Below are 23,460 nucleotides of genomic sequence, written 5' to 3'. Positions count from 1 at the left end.
CGACAGCTCGGCGGGCACGCTGCCTCCCCACGCGGACCCTCCCGGCACCAAGCCGCCGGGCAGAGACCCAGAAGGTGCCCGTGCCGGCCCAGCCCGGGTGCCGCACGGCGCCGCTGCTGGACCGGAGCCGCGCGGGGCCGCGCCGTCCCCGAGTGATGACGCGCTTCCTGCCCTCCCGGCGCTCGCGGGCCGTGCGCTCGCGCTCGCCCTAGGCTCTTGTTCCGCGCCCGGAGCCAGCGGCGGCGGCAGCGGCTGAAGCGGCTGCGGGAGCGGAGCGGTCGCCGGGCGCGCGGGGGGACGCCGGCTGCACTCCGGGGCAGGCGCTCTGCAATGAGACAGTAAATGCATCCCCCGGTAAGGCGCACGGCTCGCTCGGGTTTTCCTCTTCCTCCAGCTGCATGCACGTTGCATGAATTTCTCGTGTCTTTTCCCTCCCCTCTACAGAAGGAAAATGTGGGTGGTTTTTTCCTCCCTTTTGCATCTCGTGAGTGATGCCAGTGCAGAAAAAACCCCGCAAAGCTCCCAGATTTGATGTCCTAGGAGGGCTTTTTGCGAAAAAAATTAATAAAAATAAAATAAAATTTATGCACCTGTCTATTGCACATGTATGTTTCACTGCACTCGACCTGGGCGCAGCGGTTTGCAAACAGGCTGGCAGCCGGCGCCTGAGAGCGGATTCCTAGCCGCGGGCGGCCAGTCCCCTCCGGGGCTCCCGCTGGGTTTCCGGTAACTGGGCTTTGAAAGGCGGCCCCGCCTGCATGGAGTGTCCCCTCGGCCCCGGCCGGGCCCCCGCGCCAGGAGAGTTGGCGCGGGCGGAGCGGCTTCATTCCAGCACTGGCCGCCCGGACTCCAGCGCCACTTTGCAAACTAGTCTTCGGTCGAGGTTGGAGGCAAAGACAGCCCGCCGGTGCCGAGCTCCTCCAGTCCCAGACCCTCAGACCTGCCCATTCCACGACCCCCCTTGGCCGTCTGGCCACCAGCAAAACTGCTGGCCGCTGAGGGACCTGGGCAGCGCCCGCCCGAGAGCGAGGGCAGGGTTTGGATTTGGTGTCGCTGGGCTCGCACTGGACTAGCGGCGCCTTCTCCTTCCTCGGCCCCGCAGGCTGCAGTTTCGCGCCCACTGGGAGCCGGGGTCCAGGGGACTGGCAATTCGGGATTCCCTGAGGGGACCGAGGAACGACGTTCGAGGGCGCCATATTTTCAGTGGGTCTTGGCTGCGGAGGGAGGGGGCGTACGGCTTCTGGGGCTGCGGGAGGTATAGCGCGGCGCCCCCGCAGGAGAGGCAGGGGGGGTTTTGGTCGGGAAAGTTTGCGCGCCGAGGCAGGAGCGGAGGCGGCCGCGTAGGGCGCGCACGGAGGTGGTTCCCGCAGGGGCGCGCGGGCTGCGGCGCGTCGCCAGGCCGGCCCGGCCCGTGTGTAGGGCCCAGAGCCGCCGTCAGGGGCTGCGCGCCCGGCTCACCTCGTCTCCCTGTCCCGCTGAGACGCGGCTTGCAGGCTCCGAGTAGCAGGGAACACGCCCCTCTCCCCCGCCGCCGCGAGTGCCCGGGCGCTCCACCGGAGCCGTGCGCTTGGCGGCGTCCCCCGGCCGGGCGCCCGGGTGCGGAGCGTGCTCCCCGCGCCCCGCTTCGCCTGGGCGCTGCGCACGGCGCGGGAGCTCTCCCCTGCGGGAGAGGAGGCGAGCCGGCCGGCGGCCCGGGCCGAGGGCCTGGCTCGCGGTCGCCCCGGGGCCGAAGAGCGGCCCGAGCCTCCCATCGCCTCCTTGGCTGCGGCGGCCACGGCGGCAGCGCCCGCGGCTGCGTGCTCGGTTCTCGCCGCGATGCCAGCTCGTGGAGTAGGTAAGGGGGGGACGTTTCCAGAAGTTGGGGCTTCAGGTCACGCGTGGGGAAACTTGAATTTGTGCCTCCCGAGAAGAGTCGAGATGATCAGGGGAAAGGGGGTTGTTTCAGAATCTCTGTCTCGTGGTGAAGACTAACCTCCGAGTATTTCCAGAAGACGAGAGAATGAGCCCAAGTATTTGGCGTTGTCCAAGGCCCAAAGAGGAGGATAGGGATGATGCCCCAGAGAAACGGGCCCCCAAATGTACATGAATTGCAGACACCGTGGTGCTCTAAGTACTACTTATTTGCCTTTAATGGTACCTGGGTGTGCTGAGTTGTGGCATTCGTCAGGTTGCACATTATCCGCCTCCCTTCTCCGGAGCACGGAGTTGGCGACTTCTCAGGAGTGGGGCTCCGGGCATTCTTTTTCTTTGAAATACGGAAGATTGTGATCTCTGCTTTGTGAAGGGGCAGAGGAAGGGCGTGTTTGCTGACCTACAATCAGCTGAGTGCAGAAACACGCAAGCCTTTCTCCTTGGCGTCTTATTGAAATGATGCCATAGTATTGAGGTCACGTCAGCACTTTGGGGCTTCATCTTTGGAGAGGCTTCAAGGGATCACAGAAAAAGGGGGGGGATGTGAAGCTTTCATCTGATGTCAGGGCTTAGGTTGCTGCTTCGCTAGTGAACGTCATTAAGTGCCTCCAGCGTGGATGTGAGCCATTGCGTCTCCAAGGTTTTATCTTCCTTGACTGCTGATTTAGGATATGTATGCAAAATACTGTGGGGGGGGGGCGGGGTGGTTGTGACACGTGGCCTTGAGGGACACCTGCATGAATACTGTGCTTTTTTTTTTATTGAACCCTGGAATTGTAGAAAACACCCAGAGCCTAAGATACATTTATATCCAAAATTAGCATAGAGACTCAAATCAATTGCAGAAAGCCATCTATTGTGTCAAGTTCCCAGTCTTAGTGATGGTACCTTGAATCAGAGAAACACAGGGCTCTTCGGATTGGAGAAGTCACTGGTTTTTCTCTGCCTTTGTACCCACTTAGGTTATCAAGGAGATACACAAGAGTTTAATTAGAAAGTGTCTATTTTTGACAGTGATGTTGTGCTTCTGCCTCCAGAGGGAAAGCAAAACATTTGAACTTAAATCTGTTAAATAAGCTATTGGCTTAGGCTGATCGGTGTGTCTTGAATTCACCTGCTAACCCTACGTGTTTAGGGTTATTTTTTCTTTTTAATGTTTATTATTTATTTTTTGAGAGAGAGAGAGAGAGAGGGAGGAAGGGAGAGCGAGGGAGGGAGAGAGAGACACACAACTCGAGATCACTGGAGGGGTAGAGAGGGAGACACAGAATCGGAAGCAAATTCCAGGCTCCCAGCTGTCAGTACAGAGCCCAAGGGGGCTGGAACTCAAGAACTGTGAGATTATGACCTGAGCTGAAGTCAGACACTTCAGCTGAGTGAAGCTTATGACTGAGCAACCCAGCCCCCTCCCCCTTGTTTAGGGTTTTTCAAAGCAAACACTCTTTCCTAGAGTATTTTAAAAGTAAAGTCAGGTTTCACAAAGAGGGGTGTGTGTATGAGTGAGTGATGAGGGGGGGGTGGAGATGGAGATTTCTAGTCCAGTTTCTGTCTTTTGTACCTCAGAGTTATACTGATTCCCCTTCTCCTCCACCCCTCATTTCCAGCAGATCATTAGTTCCCAAGAGCAGTTCAGGGTGGTTACATACAGATCGTGAACAATCTAAATTTTTACCAACTATGCTCAGAAAAATAAAACTGTAGTCTAAAAATGTATTGATTCATTTTAGCATTATGTTTTATAACTATAAATTTGTAACTTATTGTGCATGTGCTAAATGTTATATAATAAAAAATTTAAAAAATAGAAGTTTTCTTGGGGTGCCTGGGTGGCTTAGTTGCTTGAGCCTCCAACTCTTGGTTTCAGCTCCGATCATGATCCCAGGGTCATGGGATTGAGCCCCAAGTTGGAGTCTGTGCTGAGCATGGAGCCTGCTTTCCTCTCTCTCTCTCTCTCTCTCTCTCTCTCTCTCTCTCACTTCTGCTCCTCTCTCTTGCTCCTGCACTCATACAATCTAAACTTAAAAAAAATAGTTTTTTTAATAAAGCTGAAATAAAAAATTAAAAAGAAGTTGGAAACCCTTCAATCTTCATTCCCAAGTCTACTACCTTAATATTTATCAATTTCTTATGCCTCTCTTAACAAAGTGTTACAAATTGTGCTTTGTTGCCTCTTGCCTGATCCATATGATAAGCGTTGCTTGCTCAAAGTTCCTGCATTTTTGTTGTTGTTGTTGTTGTTGTTGTTAAAAAGATTTTATAACTTCAAAAGGTTAGAAAACACCAGTGTGTTTTGGACTGATGCCTGTCAGTTTCCCAGGCTGTGTGGTGTGTGTGTTGTGGTGTGTGTGTGTGGCATGCCCAGACTCTTGGGACAGTGTCTGAAACTTGTGATCTATGACATTATTGATTCAGAACTTTTGAGTGATAATATTTTCTTGGAGATTTTGGGTGGTGTTCGGCCAATACAGGAAGAACTAAAAAAGAGTTAAATAATTCAAAGCCATTTTTATTGGGTACAAAAAATTTTAAAGGCCAGAAGAAAAACTTACTAAGCAGGACCAGAATTACAGCTTAACATACCCAACTGGTGCCTTTTTAATTACAGTAGTTTCCCCCAGAACTTCTTAATCCTATTACTTTTATATTTAATAAGGAGACAAGTTAAAACATAAACCAAACAGAACTATTACAAATAATGGGGATAAACGCTGGGTTTAACCAGATGTTTTGCCTAAAGTTAAAAGAATTAAGGAATCTGAACTGTATAAAACTCCCCCTGTAGGCCCTCTCCACAGCCCCTTTCCTCAATAAGCAGATTATAAAAGACAAAAAATCTTGGAGGGGGTGGAGACAAAAAACAAAACAAAAAGGAAATGAAATCCTTAAGGTAGGCATCTTTTTTTAAAAATGTTTATTTATTTGAGAATGCCTGCATGCACACAAGTGGGGGAGGGGCAGAGAGAGGGAGAGAGAGAATCCCAAGTATGTTCCCTGCTGTCAGCAAAGAGCTCAATGGGGGCTCCAATCCCACAAACTGTGAGATGAACAAAACCTGAGCTGAAATCAAGAGCTGAGCATTTAATCAGCTGAGCGTCCCAGGCACTCTAAGGTAGGCTTCTCCTGTCCATCACCATCCTAGCAACCTTTGGCTCAGTGACAGGTGCCATTGAACGACAACTGGTAGACACGGCTGGGTACGAAATGCTTTGGTTGGGAGAGCCTTTCTTTATGTGTCACCCGGAACTGTGAATTAAGACTGTGTTCATTTGTCACCCGTTTCACAGTGGATTTTGAGAGTCAGTGCCAAGAGCATGAGTTTGTTTTTTCCTCAACCAACAATTTAATGTCAGCCAAAGTGATGCTGTTCTGAATATATAGAAAAGTAATGAATATTCGTATTTCCTTTCTACTCTTCTAGTTGCAGTCTTAACAAACAAAACTCTCTTAGGTCTGCTATTCATTTGCCCTGTTGTTTTGAGGGCTTAACCATGTGCTTCATGCTAAGAAGACAGCCCTGTCCTAACCTCACACATCGAGAGTTTCTAGGGGGTGGTGATGTACAACATAATAGATGAACAGAGGATATGAATAGTCAGTTCCCACAGAAAGAGATGTAAATGGCTAATAAACATGTGAAAAGATTCTCAACCTACATAATGATCAGGGAAATGCAAATTTAGAGCAAGCATTAAGTTTTCTGTCCATCCAGCTGACCTACTTAAAAAAACAAAACAAAACTGGTGAGGGGCACTCAGGTGGCTCAGTCAGTTGAATGCTGACTTTGACTCAAGTTTCACTGTTTGTGGGTTCGAGCCCTGCGTTGGGCTCTGTGCTGACAGGTCGGAGCCTGGAGCCTGCTTCTGTGTCTCCCTCTCTCTCTGCCCCTCCCCTGCTCACACTCTGTCTTTCAAAAATAAATAAACATTGAAAAAAAACCTGGTAACATCTTCTGTTAGATGTATGAGGGAGCACAATTTGCACTCTTTGGTGGGAGTATGAATTGCTGTGAGATTTAGGGAAGGTAGACAATTTCTGTGTAAGTTTGGAACTTGCTGCCATGTGCCCCACAATCCCATATTTGGAGTCTTCTAGAAATCAAAACAGCATGCAAGGATCTGTATGTGAAGATGTTTATTGTAGTGTTATTGAAGTGAATAAATGGGAAGCAACATGAAATGTCTATCAGGATGGATAATTTTGGATTATTTTGCTAGTAATGTCCTTGACATATTAAATGTAAATGAAATCAAGTTACAGAGTATCATATTTAGAATGGTCCTATTTCTGATTTAAAGAAAGAAGCCCTAGGTATATAACCTTGGAGGAAGATGTGGCAGGACACACAAAACTCGAGATTGTTTAAAATTGGCAGTGGGAAGGGGAGGTGATTAACTTGCTCCATATACAGCTCTATAGGCTTACTTGCTCAAACAGAAAGCTTTTCTCTATAAGGAAACACTTTTTAAAATGGTATTGAGTTCATGAATATGAAACTTGTTTGGAACCATTTTGGAAACAGAAAGTGAGCAATATTATACCTGCTTTCTCTTATGCTTTCTGCAGTAATCTTTTTATCTCTTTGGAAACTTGTAGTTAATTATCTTCTGACATCCTGAAATTCGCCAGTTTTGAGTCAGTGCCTTCGTTGTAAAGGATGACTTCAGGAAATGCTGTTTACCTCTATCCCCTAGGAGAGTAGTAAGACGAAGAGACCAGGAAGGCTTTTAGGAAGCCTTTTCCTTGACTTTGATCCCAGCTGAAGTTCTGGCCAATTGCAGAGTCCTCTCAGATAGCAGCAGCACGTCCTCAAGCTTGGTTTTCCTGTCTGAGGCTCGGAGAGGTGCTATTTAACGGCTGTGCTGGCATTTGATCTTGGGTCTCCTTCCACACAGTCCCTAGCTTGCTGACTGCTTCGCCGTTTGTAATCTTGCCTTGTAGTGTGATTTTTGAAAGTTGATAGAATTTATGAGTTCTTGGCAGTTACCACTAAAACCAAACATTGAAAAGCAGTGGAAACTCCATCCACGGTTTAAGAAGTCCATCCCAGGTGACCTTGCGAGTACTGGTGGGAGACTCAGAGTCTCAACCCACTGTGAGCCAGGGCTCTGCTCTACCATTTGAAAACCATGGGTTTAGATACCATGAGTGTTTCCCCAGCTGGAATGCATCAGAATCACCTTGAGGGCTTGTTAAAAGCCAGGTTGTTGGGCTCTGGTTTCAGATTTTATAAGTCTTGGGTGTGGTTTGACAATTTGCATTTCTAATAAGTTTACAGGTGATACTGATCTTGCTGGTCATGAACCATACTTTGCAAACTGCTGGTTTACAGAAACCAGCTTCCTATTTTGCAGATCCTGTGTTCTTGTCCAGCCAATGCTCTACCCTTTTCTGGATGAAATTTAGAATGCCAGACAAGGCAAATTAATTTCGTTGTATCAGTTTTACCAAGCAGGGAGACATATATATTTGGGTTCTGGTATTTAATTGGTGTCTGCATCTGTTGCACATGTTTGGGGATTTAGTAATGGATAGGTGGATATCTGGGTACGCCACAGTGAAAGTCAGAGTTCATGAGTATGGTTTTAAGTATTTTGTAATGGATTCTCATGAGAGACTGGTGAGGACTGTTAGAGATTCTGTGGTTTTTGTTTTTTGTTTTTTCAGCATACATGCATATTCAAGATTTGAAGTCGTTGATTTCCTTTAATAAAAAGTTGGCTACATGTAAAGGGCATTGTGAAGAAAATGGTGACCATATGATAAATGTTGCTTAAATTGCATTGTAATCTGATCATTAGTGCATTTTTTGGGAGGAAATTAAGTGCAGTAACCATTAATTTCAACAAGTGTTTATTTCACTGTTGCCAGAGGGGACACATTTCTAACAGTGCTTATCAGTGACACATACACACTTGGCTGTCCTCAGGGACCCTTACTTGTCTGTAAGTCCTCAGTGACTTGGAAGACCCAGAGCTCAAGAAGAAGTTTCCCTGAAAGCCTTCCCTCCCCACTGATCCCCTAATTCTAAAATTCTTTAGCAGATAAACACTTGTGCTGTTTTTAGCCACTTAATTTTAGTGCCTTTTATTTGTTAATGGTTTCGCATGTAAGTTATAGGCAAAGCAAAACTGGTAATGGTAGCAGGGTATATGGAAAAAAGTAAAATTTCATGAAATTTTCATGAAGGGGTTGCTGCTTAAGCTTGTAGGATGGGTCTCTTTTGTAGGGTTCTCCACCCCTGCTATGCATGGGGATCACCTGAGGATTCTGATGCGTTGGTTTGGGTGGGGCTGTGGCATGGGTGGGTTAAGTTCTCCAGGTCATTCTAATATGCAGCCTAGGTAAAGAGCCCCCGCCTACAGTTCTCTGCCGCCTCATATTTTGAAGATTTTGTTTATCTGGCCTCCCTTCAACCTTTTTAAAAAAAATTTTTTTTTTTTGTATTTTGCCGAAATGGAACAAACCAAATGGCTTTTTCTAGGTGGTTAAGATTACAGATGTTTCAAATTTTTAAAAAATACTTTTTCATATTTTCCAAATTTTCTCTATACTTAGGGTATATTTCTCTTCTAATCAGAAAACATGTTAATAAAAATCTTACCAGTGGCTGGTTTATCAGATACATATATACAAATTTAGGTTTCTCTATAATGATCAAAATATCAAAGCAGTAACAACTTCCTTTATGCAGCAATGAATCCGATGCGCTTTCCCATCTGTGACCTGTAGTTCTTTTTTGTTTGCTAAAATATCTTGAGGTTACAGGTTTGGTTTATCGTTTTACAGTTTTATATTATATACGTGAATTTATAGGAAAGTCTTAGAATTGAATTTTTTAAATGTTTAAACCATTTTTCCTGCTTAATTATGTTTTCTCGGTTTTCCTGATAATCAGTTTTTGAGCAGCGAGTCATATGCTCCCATCAACAGTTTTGGTGGCTTGAAATCTACATAGATTGTCCACGCAGCTCAGTGCCTTGGCCACCACTGTTATTTTTCCTCTGCCTCACTTCAGCCATCCCTCCCGTGGGGGTCTCTAGATAGAGGGTATTTGGTGTCGTCTAGAGACATATGTTGTGTCATAGCCTGAAGGGAGGAAGGGGTGCTACTGGCATTTAATGGGTAGAGGCCAGGGCTGCCATTACGGTGCACAGCCCCCACAACAAAGAGTTATATGGCCTAGAATGTAAGCCATGCCATCATTGAGAAACCCTGCCTCAGTGTCTTATTTATTTTTAACACCAGTCCACAAGGGGTTTTGTTCAATTCAAAAAAAAATGCTCGTTCTGACCCACTGCATTGATTTTATGACCCACTTCTTTCAGTTGAAGAACAGGGTTGTACACTTGCTCATTACCATTAACCGTTACCTCTAGCAAAATCTTGACCAGCATTCCAGTCCGACTCTCACCTTTTCTCTTTCATCTTACTCCTTTTTAGTAGCCAGTCCCACCTAGCCTTCCCCCTACCGGGGCCTCTGACCTGGTGACCCTTCCACGTTCCATTAACCGTCACCCCTCTCTTGTCCTCTGACCTCCTCCACCCCCAGCACAGGTGCTTGCATACACCCTCAACTCCCTTGACCCTTTCATCCGTTGTCTAACTCTCTTGGGAAAACCCCACCCTCCACCTACCGTGCTTCTGCCCGAGGCGGAGGAACTGGCTAGAGAAAACACACAGGCATCCGTTTGGTCTCTGGAGTTATGGCCATAGACCCCAAGGGGGATTCTTGGCACAGTGGGGTGCCCTGTGTTTCTGTCCCCACCCCTCTCGGGGCTGATGACCCGGCTTATTTCAGTGAGAAAAAGGAAGCCATTAGGAATGAGTGTCATCATCTTCCCAGGCTAAATCTGCTAGCCTGTCTACAACTGTAGCCACACAGCCTTGTAACCGCAGAGCACTGTAGCCACATGTGCCTGGGAGCCTGTCCTCTGCTGGCATGCAGGCTCTCCTCAAGCACGTGTCACCTTTCTCTTCTGCACAATCACTTTTCCCTCCCGATGGATGATCCCCCTCACGAGAGACCCTGTAGCCCCCCTCGTCTTAAGGGAAAGAGCACCCCAACAGCGCACTCTCGACCGCATCCCCATCAGCTGTTCATGCATTCCTCCACCCTCCGTAATAGTGAGCCCTTCTGAAAGAACTGGCGTACATTCTGCTCCGTTTCCTTCCCTCTTATTCTGTTTTGAACCCACGCCAGTTTGGCTTTTGCCCTCACCCCTTCACCGAAGCCACACTTCTTCGGGCACCAGTGATTTCGGGGGGCCGGCTACCCCTTGTCCCTTTCTGCAGCCATTAGCCAGCTGGTCGCTCTGTGGGACAGTTTCTTCTCCAGGCTTTCCATGCCACCATCCTCACGCGTTCTGTGTCCTGGCTGGGCCACTCCCGGCTCTCCTGCCAGGTCTCCTCATCCTGGCCCCTGAAGGTGGGGGTCGCTCTCTCACACTTCATTTCATTTACCAGCCGCCTCCCTTGGCACCTTGGCGCCTCTCCCTGGCTCCCAGCAGCCCCTGCTCTCCATCCTCTTCCTTTTTTGTTTTCATATCATTTATGCTTCCCTGATATTACATACATGGTTCATTTATGGTCTGCCCCATGGCACTAGAATATAAACTCCATAGGAGACACTACCTGGCGCTGTGTCCCCAAGTGTCTGAAGCCATGCCTAGAGCGCTGTGGGTAACAATTTGAATGAGTAATTGATGAAGAAAACTTGCTGGTGACAGAGGTTAGCCTTAGATAAGGAAAAAAAATCTTTGTCACATTTGAGCTGAGGAAGAGAGTAATAAATAGTGGAAAAGCAGTGTCTTCTGGGGGCAATATTTTTTTAGGTCAACTGTTAAGAGTTAAAGGTACGAGTCATGAAGGAATGAAGCCCATCCTTGCTAATTACTTGTTGAGTGACAGAAGACACTTGTGGAGGGTAGCTTGCTGGGGACATGTGGCCACCCCTCTTGCTTTTATCTCTGAAGGAGCGGCACTTAAACGGTCTGCTCGGTAACTTCCGTCACTGGGTTGAAGACAGTAAAATCACTCGTCTGAAGTATGTATCATTGACCTTGATGTTCTGGTGAATTGTTTTGGTGCACGACTCGTCCCCAGAGTCCCCTCGGCTGCATGGAGAGAGGTCTCCTTTCTCCCCTGCATTTGAGAGCCCCTGATGGAGTGCATCCCCATGGATTTGTTATGCTATGGCGCGGTCCCTCAGTGCTGCTCTCTCAAGCACCAGAGCTTCCTGTGTTTAAAGGACAACCCTTGTCTTCTCTGTTGGCATTGCTGCAAGACCAGCCGTCATTACTTGACACTCGGGTCCAGGACCCAGTTTGATGGAAGTGAAGATATTTCCGTGGCCCAAGGTCATGCATGGCAAATCTTCCCAGAGGAGTGTGGATTATTCCGGGGTTTGAGAGATTACATCAAGGGCACTTTAAGAGGCTTAATTTTCTCCTTGAAGGACTTTCTATTGGCCTCAGCACCTGTCACTCCTGGGCCCTTGCTGGCAGGGTTAAAGGGTGAGGCGTCAGCCAGGGCAGCCTGAGGTGCAAGCATAAAAGCAGTTGTGTTTAGTGCATCCGAGAAGCAAGGGCAGATGTCTTCATGGGACATCTTCGAGTGATTCCAGGGAAGTTATTAAAAAAGTTTTTAATGTGTATTTTTTGAGAGAGAGAAAGAAAGAGACAGGGACAGAGAGACAGAGTCCAAGTAGGGAAGGGGTAGAGAGAGAAGACAGAATCTGAAACAGGCTCCAGGCTCTGAGCTAGCTGTCAGCACAGAGCCTGATGCAGGGCTCGAACCCGCAAACCGTGAGATCATGACCTGAGCCAAAGTTGGACGCTTAACCGAATGAACCACCCAGGCGCCCCAGGAAGTTACTTTTTTAAAAACCAGAGGCTTGGGGCACCTGGGTAGCTCAGTTGGTTAAGCGTCCTACTTTGGCCTCACAGTTCGTGACTTCTGGCTCCATGTCAGGCTCTATGCTGACAGCCCGGAGCCTGGAGCCTGCTTCGGATTCTGTGTCTCCCTCTTTATCTGCCTACCCTCCCCGCCACTAGTGCTCTGTCTCTCTTTCTCTTTCTCTCTCTCAATAGTAAGCATTAAAAAAAAAATTTTTTTTTTTTTTTTAAAAGGGAGGCCTGAGTGGTTCTAGGTCAGCCTCTTCCTTTGACAGGGAAAGAACTGAAGCCTGGAAAGAGGAGACTTACTGGGGCCACTTGGCAATACTGAAAGTGGACATCTCACTTTCCTGACCACCATAGGTGCTTTCTCCTTGGGATGTCTGGTTGGACCCTGACTTTATTTCAAGGCTGTGGTTCCCTGCCCTGAGTGTGCTTCGGAATCACCAGGGGAGCACACTGTTTCTTAGAGGGTATACTGCTAAGTGAAGTAAGTCATTCAGAGAGGGACAAACACCATATGATTTCCCTCATATGTGGAATTTAAAAAACAAAATGAAGAAGAAAGAAAGAGGCAAACAAACAAAAACCCAGACTCTTAAATATAGAGAACTGGTGATTACCAGAGGGGAACTTGGTGTGTGTGTGGGTCTGGTGGGGGGAGACATAGGTGAAGGAGATTAAGAGTAGATTAAAAAAATTTTTTTAATGTATATTTATTTTTGAGAGAGACAGAGCATGAGCAGGGAAAGGGCAGAGAGAGAGGGAGACACAGAATCTGAAACAGGCTCCAGGCTCTGAGCTGTCAGCACAGAGCCCAACATGGGGCTTGAACCCATGAACTGTGAGTTCGTGACCTGAGCTGCAGTTGGATGCTTAACCAACTGAGCCACCCAAGAGTATACTTACCTTGATGACCACTGAGTAATGTATAGAATTGTGGAATCACTGTATTGCACACCCGAAACTAATTTAACACCGTGTGTTAATTATACTGGAATTAAATGAAAAATGCTGTTCCCAGACCCCACCTGACTCACTCAATTGGAAACCCTGAGAGCGAGACCTGGGCGCGCGCGCGCGCGCGCGTGCGTGTGTGTGTGTGTGTTAGACCACCCTAGGGAGTTTCCTAGGAGAGGTTGCCCAAGAAGGGTGTGTAGGGGGTAAAGTCACCCTGTAGGCCTTGCACACGGGACAGACACAGCTCCTTCTGGTGCAGGACAGCCAGTGCAATGGGACCAGCCTGCGGCTGGTTCTCCCGTCCCCCCTCTAGCTACTGGAGAAGACCCTCTACGGGTCCATCGTAAGGCATATAAAAAGGACCTTTTTGACGGGGGTGTTTCCACAGTGAGTTTGTCCTACTGATGGGGAGAAAGAAAGGTGCGTTCAGTGAGAAAATGCTCTTTGAGGGCCTTTAGGGTCCTCTTGATGAGGATGCCCAGGTCCCTGCGGGCTGAGGGCCGTTGACCAGCTCTCAGACCAGCTGGTGCTTGACACAGACGGTGGGTGCCACTCTTGGCAGAAGGAGAAAGGCAGTGTGAGTTAGCGGCGCAGGGATGGGTTTGGACAGTTTTATGAGGATGGTAAATCACTTGCCAGTTCCTGCTGGTGAGCTTGCAGATGTTTCAGAGCTCTGATTGTGTGACCGTTGCTGTAGACCAAGACTCCACGATGCAGTCTGCAGTGAGGCCCTGTCCCTGCCTCCCCAGAGCTGGCTCCCCCACGCATCTGACAAGCAGTTCACATGGAACTTTATGGGCGTACATTGGTAAAGTTATTAGAACAAGCGCTGGGGGATCCGAGACGCATCAGGGGCCCAAGTGTCCCCCACAGAAGGAACAGCAGAAGGGCACTTTCCTCTTGAATTGGGAGCTGACAGATTGTTTGCTTTTGTTCGGGCTGCTGTAACACGGAATCATGGATCCGCAGCTTACCCAACAGAAATTTATTGTCTCATTCTGGAAGCTGGAAGTCCGAGATCTGCATGTGAGCAGGGCTGGATTCTGCTGAAGGCTGAGGGGGAAGCACATCTATGCCATGCCCCTCTCCTTGGCTTGTGGATGGCCGTCATCTCGTGTGCCTCTGAATCTATGTTCACCTTTCTCTTCCATTATCAGTCAAAAAGAGTACAGCCCACCCTAGTATCTTCATTTTAACTTGATTACCTCTGTAAAGGCCTTATTTCTAAATAAGGTCACATTTGGAGATGCTGGGGATTTACGGCTCCAACATACCATTTTTTAAAAATACTTATTTTCGAGAGAGAGAAAGAGAGAGAGCGTGCACTAGCGGGGGAGAGGCGGAGAGAGAGGGAGACACAGAATACAAAACAGGCTCCAGGCTCTGGGCTGTCAGCACAGAGCCCCATGCGGGGCTCGAACTTATGAACTGCAAGATCATGACCTGAGCCGAAGTCAGACACTTAACTGACTGAGCCACCCAGGTGCCCCAGGCATACCATTTTTGAGGGGACATGAGTCAATACATTTCACAGGTTGTCAAACTGAGCTGTGTCTCACAATTCGAATCTGATGTGGAATGCTGCTTATTGTTGCTGCATTTTTAGGCGAAGGGGCCCCTGTCAGTTTTACCCTGTGTTTTTGGTACTTTGCAATTCGCTGAGGCCTTTTACATGTGTTGCCACCTTAACAGCCCCGTAAAGGCAGGCCGTTTCTATGTTGACGAAGCTGAGGTGTTCCCAGGTTTGCACACCAAATTCTGGGGAAGTTTGACTTAAGGTCAGATTTTCTACTTTTATCTTAGGCTTCTCCCATAACACCAGGGATTCTCAAACCTTGATATGTGTAAGATATGGGGAAGCTTGCTCAAATACAGATTGAGGAGACCCTCTCGAATTCTACTGAATCAGAAGCTGAGGTTGTAACCAAGGAATCTGTATTTTTAATTAAGTTTCCCCTGGAGATTTTGATGTACTCCAAAATGTGAGAGTAAGTATACTCGACTTTAGATGCAGTGTTTTAGGTGGGGGAGGGGGAAGGAAACAAACCACCACCACCACCACCAAGTTCCCATGCGATGTTTCTGGCTTTCATGGCAGACCCTAGGAAACATCATGGAAAGGTAGTTGCTGGAACCAAAGGGCGCTGAGAGCCCGAGGGGATCTCCTTTCATATCACCCCTGCTTCCATACTTACGGGTATGATTGGAGCTCTTTGACTGTCCAAGCCATGCTAATTGTCCCTCAGCTAGTGGAAAGTCTAGCTCAAACTCTGTGCCACATATATGCACTTTGCACCACAATGGGGAAGGCGTGGGAGAGAAGTTGAGAGGGTCTGCTAATTAACATCACATCTTTTATCAAAGCAGGAGGACAAGGCAAAAAAAAAAAAGTGTGATTAAGTGTTTATCATTATAAAATGTATTTGCATTAACTATAACGTGCTGGACCGTGTACAGTGCGGAAGAATCATCTGGAGAAATGTTAAAACGTGGATTCCTGGGCCCCAGCTCCAGAGATTTCTTTTAATTTCAAGCTGCTGGTCTGGGGACCACAGTCAGAGCAGGAAGCCACACATTAATGAAAGATTGTCACTGCGCGGTTTTATCTGCTGATATGCATATCGAAAACCTTTCTAAGCCTTGGCCATTAGCCTGAAGATTATAACACATACTCAGGATCAATGTCCAAATTACTTCACCATCTTTGTTTTAAGTGATGGTAGGTAACAAATCTCATCCTTAGCTAGGGCTCTATCTCTTAGGGTGTGGTCCTGGGCCGCCACCATCAGAATTACCTGGGACTAAGGTTAAAGGCTGTTGCTGCCCAGTCCCCAGAGATTCTAATTTGGTAGGTCTGTGTGGGGTCCAAGAAAGTGGAGTTTTCATTATCCGGAGTTTCTTAGGTATACTGAAGTTTTGAGGGCCACTGAGCTAAGGCTTGGAAATCAGTTCTGTTTTTTTACCAGCCCCACAGTAAATATATACACTGTTAGACTGATTGCATTGTTCCCATTTTCTGGCTGGGAATGCTGTTGTCCTGGCTCAAGTTACCAGGACCTAATTCTGCAGAGGACACGTAATTTGAACAGATTGTTAGAGCTCTATTTGAATACTCATCCCCTCCCTTTTTTACATGAGCTCATGCAGTTCATCTTAAGATAAGTCTTCAAATAAAAGTTATGTTCTTTGTCCAGGTAAATTACTTTGAAACAATGATAGGATGTGAAAATTTATCAGAGATTTTTGGAGTTAATTCAAGGAGACTCTGTGGTTTTAAACTGCACAGTTAAGGATAACCTTTGGTAGGGCGGAAATGGTGGGGGGAAAAGGAGAGAGGCAAACCATGAGAGACTCTTGAATGCTGACAAAAACTGAGGACTGATGGATGTGGGGGGGAGGGGGGATGGGCATGGAGGAGGGCATTTTGGGGATGAGCACTGAGTGTTATGTGGAAACTAATTTGACAATAAACTATTTGTAAAAAAAAAAAAAAAAGGATAACCTTTAGTAGAAATATGTTTATGTTCTTGGGCTCTGTGTACGTACTTTAAAAATGGGTAAATGAGAGGGGGGAGGGCTGGAGGATGGACCCTTTAATTCGTGAAGGGGATCAGTTGCATGGACTAACAGATCTTGCTTCTCTGTGCTCCATGCCTAGCAGATGTGTCTGCCAATTGATCCCCCCACTCCCCACCCCCTCCAGACAGGATTTTCAGTTCTGTGTTCCTCCTTCTGGCGGAATGGGGACCTTCACTTTTAGAAAGAAGAGCTAAAATTAATTTTGTTTCATTGGATCATACGTGCCATGTCACTTTATATAACGTATTCTGGAAAAGTTAGAAATACACTGTTAAAAACCGCAGCAGGAGCTGCACATGCTTGTTAAAATTGATCGAACCACACACTTAAAAAGGAAGACGTTCACTGTTTGTGATAATACTTCAGTCACCTGACTCAAAAAAAAAAAAAAAAACGTATCAGGGGAACCTGTCAAGCTAGCCATCCTTTTAGTGAATTAGTTGGCTAAGTAATGATTTCTTTTGTGATGCAAATGACCCCCTAGGACTCTCTTTGTTTCATACTTGTTTGAAAATTGTTCTGTGTACTTTACCTCCCTTGGTGTTGGGTGGGGTGGGCAGAGCGGAATGGGCACAGAGCCACTGAGAGGTGGATGTGGCCCCTCATTCATTCTCCCAGGTCATTTTCTTCTTAGCTCGGGCGGGATCCAGTACATGGTGGGAGTTCACAGAGGTTTGGGGGGATGAACTAAACCACCATGCCCATAGAGAACCTGAGGTGTGGAGAGGTCAAGTGGCTTGTCCAGATGTGAGGACAAGGTGGCAGAAGCGGGAGAAGAAGCCTCCAGGCCTTCTGACTCCCTTTCGCCATCTTTTCTCCAACTTAGGCCTTTTAAATTCCTGTTTTTTCAGTTGGGAGTCTTTGAAACCAGGGCGGGCCTGTTTGCCTGTTCTGGTTTTGCAGGCAGCCTGTTATCAGGGGTAAGCCCTAGCTTTGAAGACCTTCATCAGCTCGGCAAGCCCTTTTCTGAGTGTCTATGACATGCATGGTTGATAGAGCCCAGAACAAAACAGACCTGGGCCCTGCCCTCGTGGAAAGCAGGGTCTAGGAGGGTATGTCAGCAGGAAGCCTTAACACAAACCAGAACAGGGAGGACTGTTGTAGAGGGTCACATGTGACAACCTATTACACAGTGGTCGCCATTGACCATGTGACCTTGGGCGAGTCACCTAACCTTGGGGTATGCCGTAAAACAGACCAGTCGAGGATGTGTTGCAGATATTCAATGAAATAACCGTAATGCAGACTGTGTGTGCTTCTGGGCCCGAGGTAATTATCTGTAACTTGGTAAAGAGGGTAAGTAAATGGAAGAATGTGTTTTTCTCCTCTGTCTATAAGGGCCAGTGCAGTGCAAGCTCAGGACAGGAGTTGGAGGTGTTGATTTTTCTCTGTTTTGGATCATCTTCACCGCAGTGGGGAGCTGTATTGGAGGGCTGTGCGGCTTTGTTTTGCTCCTTGACTGATAAGGTTGAGGTGGGAGCAGAGCTTTCTAGCTGGGGAGCTGAGTGATGGTTTAGAAGTGTGCTGACCTAGTGAGTGGTGCCCTCCAGTCTTCCCTCAGCCCCTTGGGGGCTGCCAGAGCTTACGCTCTACAGAGACTGTCCTTTTCCAAGTATTCCAGGGCTTGGGAGAGCCGTCAGCCCCCTAAATATCTCTACAGGACTCCCAGAAGCAGGAGCAAGGTTAGTAGATTTTAAGTAATCTTAAGTGAAGAGAACAACGGAAAAGAAGCCAGGACTCCCACAGCCTGTGAGAGCTTTCTTAAAATGGGAGATGCAGAGGAGCTAGACCAGGCTTCCCCACATTCTGATAATAAGACTCACCTGAGTGGTGCCTGGGTGGCTTAGTCAGTTAAGCATCTGACTTTGGTTCAGGTTGTGATCTCGCGGTTTGTAAGTTCGAGCCCTGCATCAGGCTTTGTGCTGACAGCTCAGTCTGGAACCTGCTTCAGATTCTGTGTCTCCCCCTCCTTGCCCCTCCCCCATCACACACACTCACTCTCTCTTTCAAAAGTAAACACTGAAAAAAAAAAAAGACTCACCTGAGTACGTGTTAAATTTCCAGTTCACCAGGCCTGTACCCATCTGGGTTGGGGCTCTGGACTCTGTACATTTAATAGTTACCCATGTGATTCTTAGCAGGGATGTTTGGGAAACACTGGCTTAGATCATAAATCTCCTTGTCCTTGCTATTTAAAGTTGGTCCATGGACCAGTAACGTGTGCTCCACTTGGGAACTTGTTGGTACACTCAGGCTCAGCCCAGACCTGCGATCTCAGAGTCAGCATATTAATAAGACCCTAGGGTGAATGTGCACACAATTTGGGGAAAATTAGGGCTTGTCCAGAGGGCAGGGACACCAGTCAACATTTTAAACCAGGGACATGGTGGTAAGCCAGGGATTCGAAATCCATTTTTTGACAGCAGATTGAGTGCTCATGGTGCATCTTCTGGACCCAGTTCTTACTGACTCAGGGCCTGTCTCCAGCCTGCAGTCAGGGGCCCTCACTGTCCTGTTAATACTGCATCTGGGAAGAATGATGCCTGGGGACAGGAGGGCACCGCTGGGACCGTCATAATCCTTGGTGTCCGTGAACCTGGTCAGGATCCCTTCTTACTTACAGGACCCCGGGAGAAGACCGAGGTCCAAATGTAAACTCTGTGATTGTAATTTTTGGAGACCTGTGGGGGTGTGCATCCTACCAGTGGTGTGTGCCTGGAAGAGTTGTTTTATCTCCATCCAAGGACAGGATCAGCTGGAGTGCAGTTTTTCTAATGCTCCTCCAGACTCTTAAATCCGCCCCCCCCCAGCAAAATGTCAGAGAAAATACCCTCCTAGGCACTTGCCAAATGGTTTGAAATAAGCATCCACACACATTTCCGAAAAGACAATTAGAAGCTCACTTGAGGAAGTCAAGGCCTGCTGTGCTAGACATTATAGTCAGAGCGCAGTGCCAGTTCAGGAAACTCTCGTGGGGGCTCTTTCTCCTCTCAGCCCTGCTTTGAGAAGCTGAACTTGGGAAGTGGACAGGCTGCCAGGTTGGGGAGAGTGGAGGGCAATGGAGGAGGCAAAAAGGGGAACGAAGTGCCCCACAGAGAAAGGAACAATGGCTGTGTCCCCTCCCAGGAGAACTGGCATCCTTGCGTACGTACACAATCAAGCGGAAGAGCGAAGGTCATTAATGAATTCACCCACACTTGAATCCTATTACTAGTTAGTACTTATGTTGTGGCCTGGGAGACTCTTTCGGAAACTGAGCCCCAGAGAGGTCAGGAACCCTGCCCAAGGTCACACACTGGGCTAGTGGCAAAGCCTGGGTCAGGATCCAGGGATCTGGGCTTGTCCCCTGCTCTGTCCCTGTGCTGTCTGCTGCTTTCCCTCTGGGAGGGAAGATGATAAGACTGTGAAACTTTATGATGATTGGATCCAGATGTGCTGGCCCTACCCACCTCCGTTTAAAACAGTATTTTTTTTAAAATAGAACAGACTATTTTAATCTGCTGGTTTCATTTGCTAGCCCACCTTACACATTAAGGTCATGGAAAGACAAATCACAAGCTGGTAAATAGCCCCGTTGCTGGGGATGCTGCACCAGGCGGTTTCTGTTGGCAGGAGGCACCAGCTCAGAGGATTTACAGCGCCCAGGACAGGGAGACCTCTGCAGTGGACATGGGCAGAATGTGTGTGTTCGAAGTGAAAGGCATGGATTTATACGCTCTTGCTGAGGTCCACAGGGACAGATGCATATTAAGTTTTTAAAATTAAATTGCGGGAAGGCTGAAACATTACAAAGACCTTTCAGCTTGAGTACAGGACCCTAAAGGGCCCCAGTACAGAGGCATGGGGAGGAGGTAGCCATTTCTGTGATGCCTAATTGCTTGTGTGGAAAATCAGAAGCCTGTAATCGTTTATGCCACACAGTTTAACAATAAATTACACATTGCCGTGGTTTAAAATAGTTTACTGTGTGTGCCCATTTCATTTTGTCCAGTAGATTGAATTTTGAGGGCAACGAAGCCATTCTTTTGTCCAGCAGCCCAGGGGTATGTTCTTAAATGAGTAGGATGTCCAGCTGTCATGGTCAAAGGAGGTGCCTAGGGAAGGTTGGACTTGAGCTACAGGCCAAGTGCTCTGAATTTTGGTGTTCTTCCATGTTCTGTTGGCTGTGTCAGCCATGCCATTACAAGTAAGTTGTGTTGGTTGAACTCAGTGAAGTCTTAACAAGAGACACATAATTTGTTGACAGGATAAATCCTTTTGGTTATAATAGAAGCAAGTAGTCCGTGGTATCAGTGGTTTAATTTGCTTTGAAAACTGGAGGGAAATCCCATGCTTTGATTTCATCGATAGAATGGCAGTGTTCAGGGGAATTGGGTTTGAGAACCATTGGGCTTGACCATACCACAGTCTGTCTGATAAGAAGCCACGGTCTGGCTCTGTCATTCAGCTGGTGGTGGAGGTACTCTGTTCATCAGGTTACTCCAGTGTGATCTTGGGACCAGCAGCTTCAGCGCCACCTGGGCACTTAAAAGAAAGGCAACCCCACTCTCCTTCCCCCCCGCCACTGAATCCTAAGCCTGGGGCTTGGGCCCAAGAATACAGATTTGAACAAGTTCTGCAGGGTATTCTAATGCACCCCAGGGTTTGAGAGCCACTACTGTACAGTTTCCTAAGCAGCAGAAGCTATTTGGATGTGCATTCTGGTGGGTCTTGTCCCACAGCATTTCACATTGGGTTGGCTTCTTGTTCTGGTAACCCAGGCCAAGTGGATGGGGTAAATAAGGTTAGATTTCCATTAGTGCTCAGTAATAATTCACGATAGGCAGCCCTAGAGTCTGGATGGATAGGACAGTCCAGCTCACTTCAGACAGGGCTCTGCAAAAAGCACTCTCTGACTGTGACTTGACAAAGAGTCAATTGAAGAACATTTTCAATCCCCCACCCTCCAAAACCCACAAAAAATTTTCACTCAAGGATGCCTTTGACAGTCACTTTCCTACCTGGATAGACCAAGATGGACAGATCTCAGGGAGGGAGGAGTGGGAGACATGCCCGAACTGGCTGAGGCCCTCACAGAGGGCGAGGTTTCGGTGGAGGAATTAGAGCAGACTGGCAGAGCTAAGGCCCGGATGCTTTTTGCCTGTGCGTCCGCTGGCTGCGTGATGGTGAAAATGTTTGAGGAGCATTCTTCTCTCGAAGGGATTTTTTCATTCTAACATGTGAAACACAGCTCTCTCAGAGGCATTTCCTCAGGGAGCACATGGTTCCAGCTGAAACAAACCAAATGGTGTGATAGTATTGACTTTGACTTTGAGGGAGAAGAGGACAGTTAAAGGTTTCCATTCATTCAGGCCTTGCTCTGTGCTGGGGAACGAACCCAGCAGAGTAAGACAGGATGCCTGCTCTGATGGGGGTCACCCGGAGGAGGAAGAAGGGGTGGCTACCTGGTGGAGGGCACAGCAGGTGATAAGGGCAGGAGCCAGCCAGCTGAGCGTCTCTGGGACCTGCTGGGAGCATTTGCCTGGAAGTCCGTGGTACTTGGGGTCTGTGGAGGCTGATCTAAGAGACTGTCCCCAAGCTAAGTTCAGAGGACCAAGTTCCAGCTTTTCTTTCACTATCTGAGTGGGTAGTGGGGGACCCCTCCCCTGTCTATAGAGTAAATCACATCATTCAAGCATAATTGTATCCCTTTCAGTTGAAAATGGCTCAAAAATAACTCTAGGGAGGTCAGGCCTGGGTGGAGGTGATTCTGTGAGGAGTATTAGGGAAATAAAATTGAAAGTAAAAAACTTTTCTCAACCCAGAACACCTCTCCACAAAGGTAAAAGAGAAAGAAAATAATTTATTATTGAATAAGCATTAAACCAGAATGTGATGGACATCACAGGAAGCCTACTGCAAGGATTGCAAAGCTAGAGATTGCAAAGTTGGAAAGAAATCTCATTCTTTTGTAGAGCTCAGTGGATACAGTGCATTGTATTCATGTCTTCAAGATAAAATTGCTAAATTTATCCTGGTTTTTACTAACTGGAGGTAGAACTTGCAATCTGGAGTAGGGTGACTGCTGAGGCTAGGCCCTCCCCCTCCCAGGAAACTGGGAGATAGAACCTTATCTTCCTTGATGATTGCATTTCAAACAGGTGCTTCTTAGGAAGTGGTGATAGAGGCTTATTTGATTTGCATTTGACCTTCCAGCTACAGCCCGGCTCCTTTGCCCTGGTGAGTGAGAGTGGCTTAAGTATCCTGGAATCAGAGCTTGAGCTTAACTGGTAGAGGCTCCTTCCTAGCTTTGGTTGTAGACGTTGCCCGTAAATGACGTTACCGCTTCTCTCTGGCTGCAGGATCCTCATATGAAAATACAAGTTGTTCTGGAGTTCTCCGATTTCAATAACCTGGAGGCTCTGCCTCTCTTCCCATTTCCCCAAGCTACCATTTCTTCTCTCCTCGTCCCTAGAGCACCCTGGCCTGGGAGCAGTTTGCAGCCTGGCTCAGAAGTCTAACCGGTCTTTCTATAAGCTGATCATCAAGTTATAAAACCACTTTTGGCGCTCTAGGTGGGGAATGCATCAGAGATGCCATCACGTCTAGGAGTGTGTCTTGGCACAGCCACCTGCTTTTCCTCTAAGGCAGGAAGGTTTCAGGAGGATTCTGCCTCTGACAGTTGCTATCTGATTCTCGCTTTTTGGATTCGACTCACCCTGCCTCTGTAAATTAGTTAAACGTGCTTATTTTGCCCGACTCTCTTCCTTCCACACCTTTGTCTCCTCTTTCCCGTCCAATCAGAATCAGATAGAATAGTTGTTTCCTCATCAGTTTAGTTTCTGGGCTTGCTGTAGAGCAAGCTTTATATGCCTTGCAGACCAGCCATGTTATGCTTCCCCTAATGCCCGAAGAAGCTTAGAAAATTGCTTTACCACGGCCTTATTAAGGACTTGCCAAGAAACTTTGAGTTAGAGGACAATATTCCTGTATAGAAATTTCCTCTTGATTGTTGTTTCAATTACTTGATCACCCTTCAATTTCTGGATCGGAAAATGGTTTTCCCGGCTTATGCAAACCTCCTGTGGGAACCTCACACTTAGCTTCTGGATTGCAGAAGAACGGAATCCATTCTGGG

At 47.6% G+C, this 23,460-nt stretch overlaps 1 protein-coding gene across 2 annotated transcripts in view; it reads left to right on the top strand.

Moving 5' to 3' along the window:
• Positions 1 to 244: 244 nt before the first annotated feature.
• TLN2 (talin 2) overlaps positions 245 to 23,460 on the top strand; it is a 440,503-nt gene continuing 417,287 nt past the window's right edge. For both annotated transcript variants that reach the window (XM_039218977.1, XM_039218971.1), the window contains exon 1: positions 245 to 354. The gene's annotated coding sequence lies outside the window, so the exon portion shown is untranslated. The remainder of the gene's footprint in view (positions 355 to 23,460) is intronic.

Source organism: Hyaena hyaena, unplaced genomic scaffold, assembly GCF_003009895.1.
Source record: "Hyaena hyaena isolate Hyena2069 unplaced genomic scaffold, ASM300989v1 scaffold_15, whole genome shotgun sequence".
In the NCBI taxonomy this organism is placed as follows: domain Eukaryota; kingdom Metazoa; phylum Chordata; class Mammalia; order Carnivora; family Hyaenidae; genus Hyaena; species Hyaena hyaena.
The sequence above is the reverse complement of the archived record's forward strand: the minus strand, read 5'-3'. Positions and strand labels throughout refer to the sequence as shown.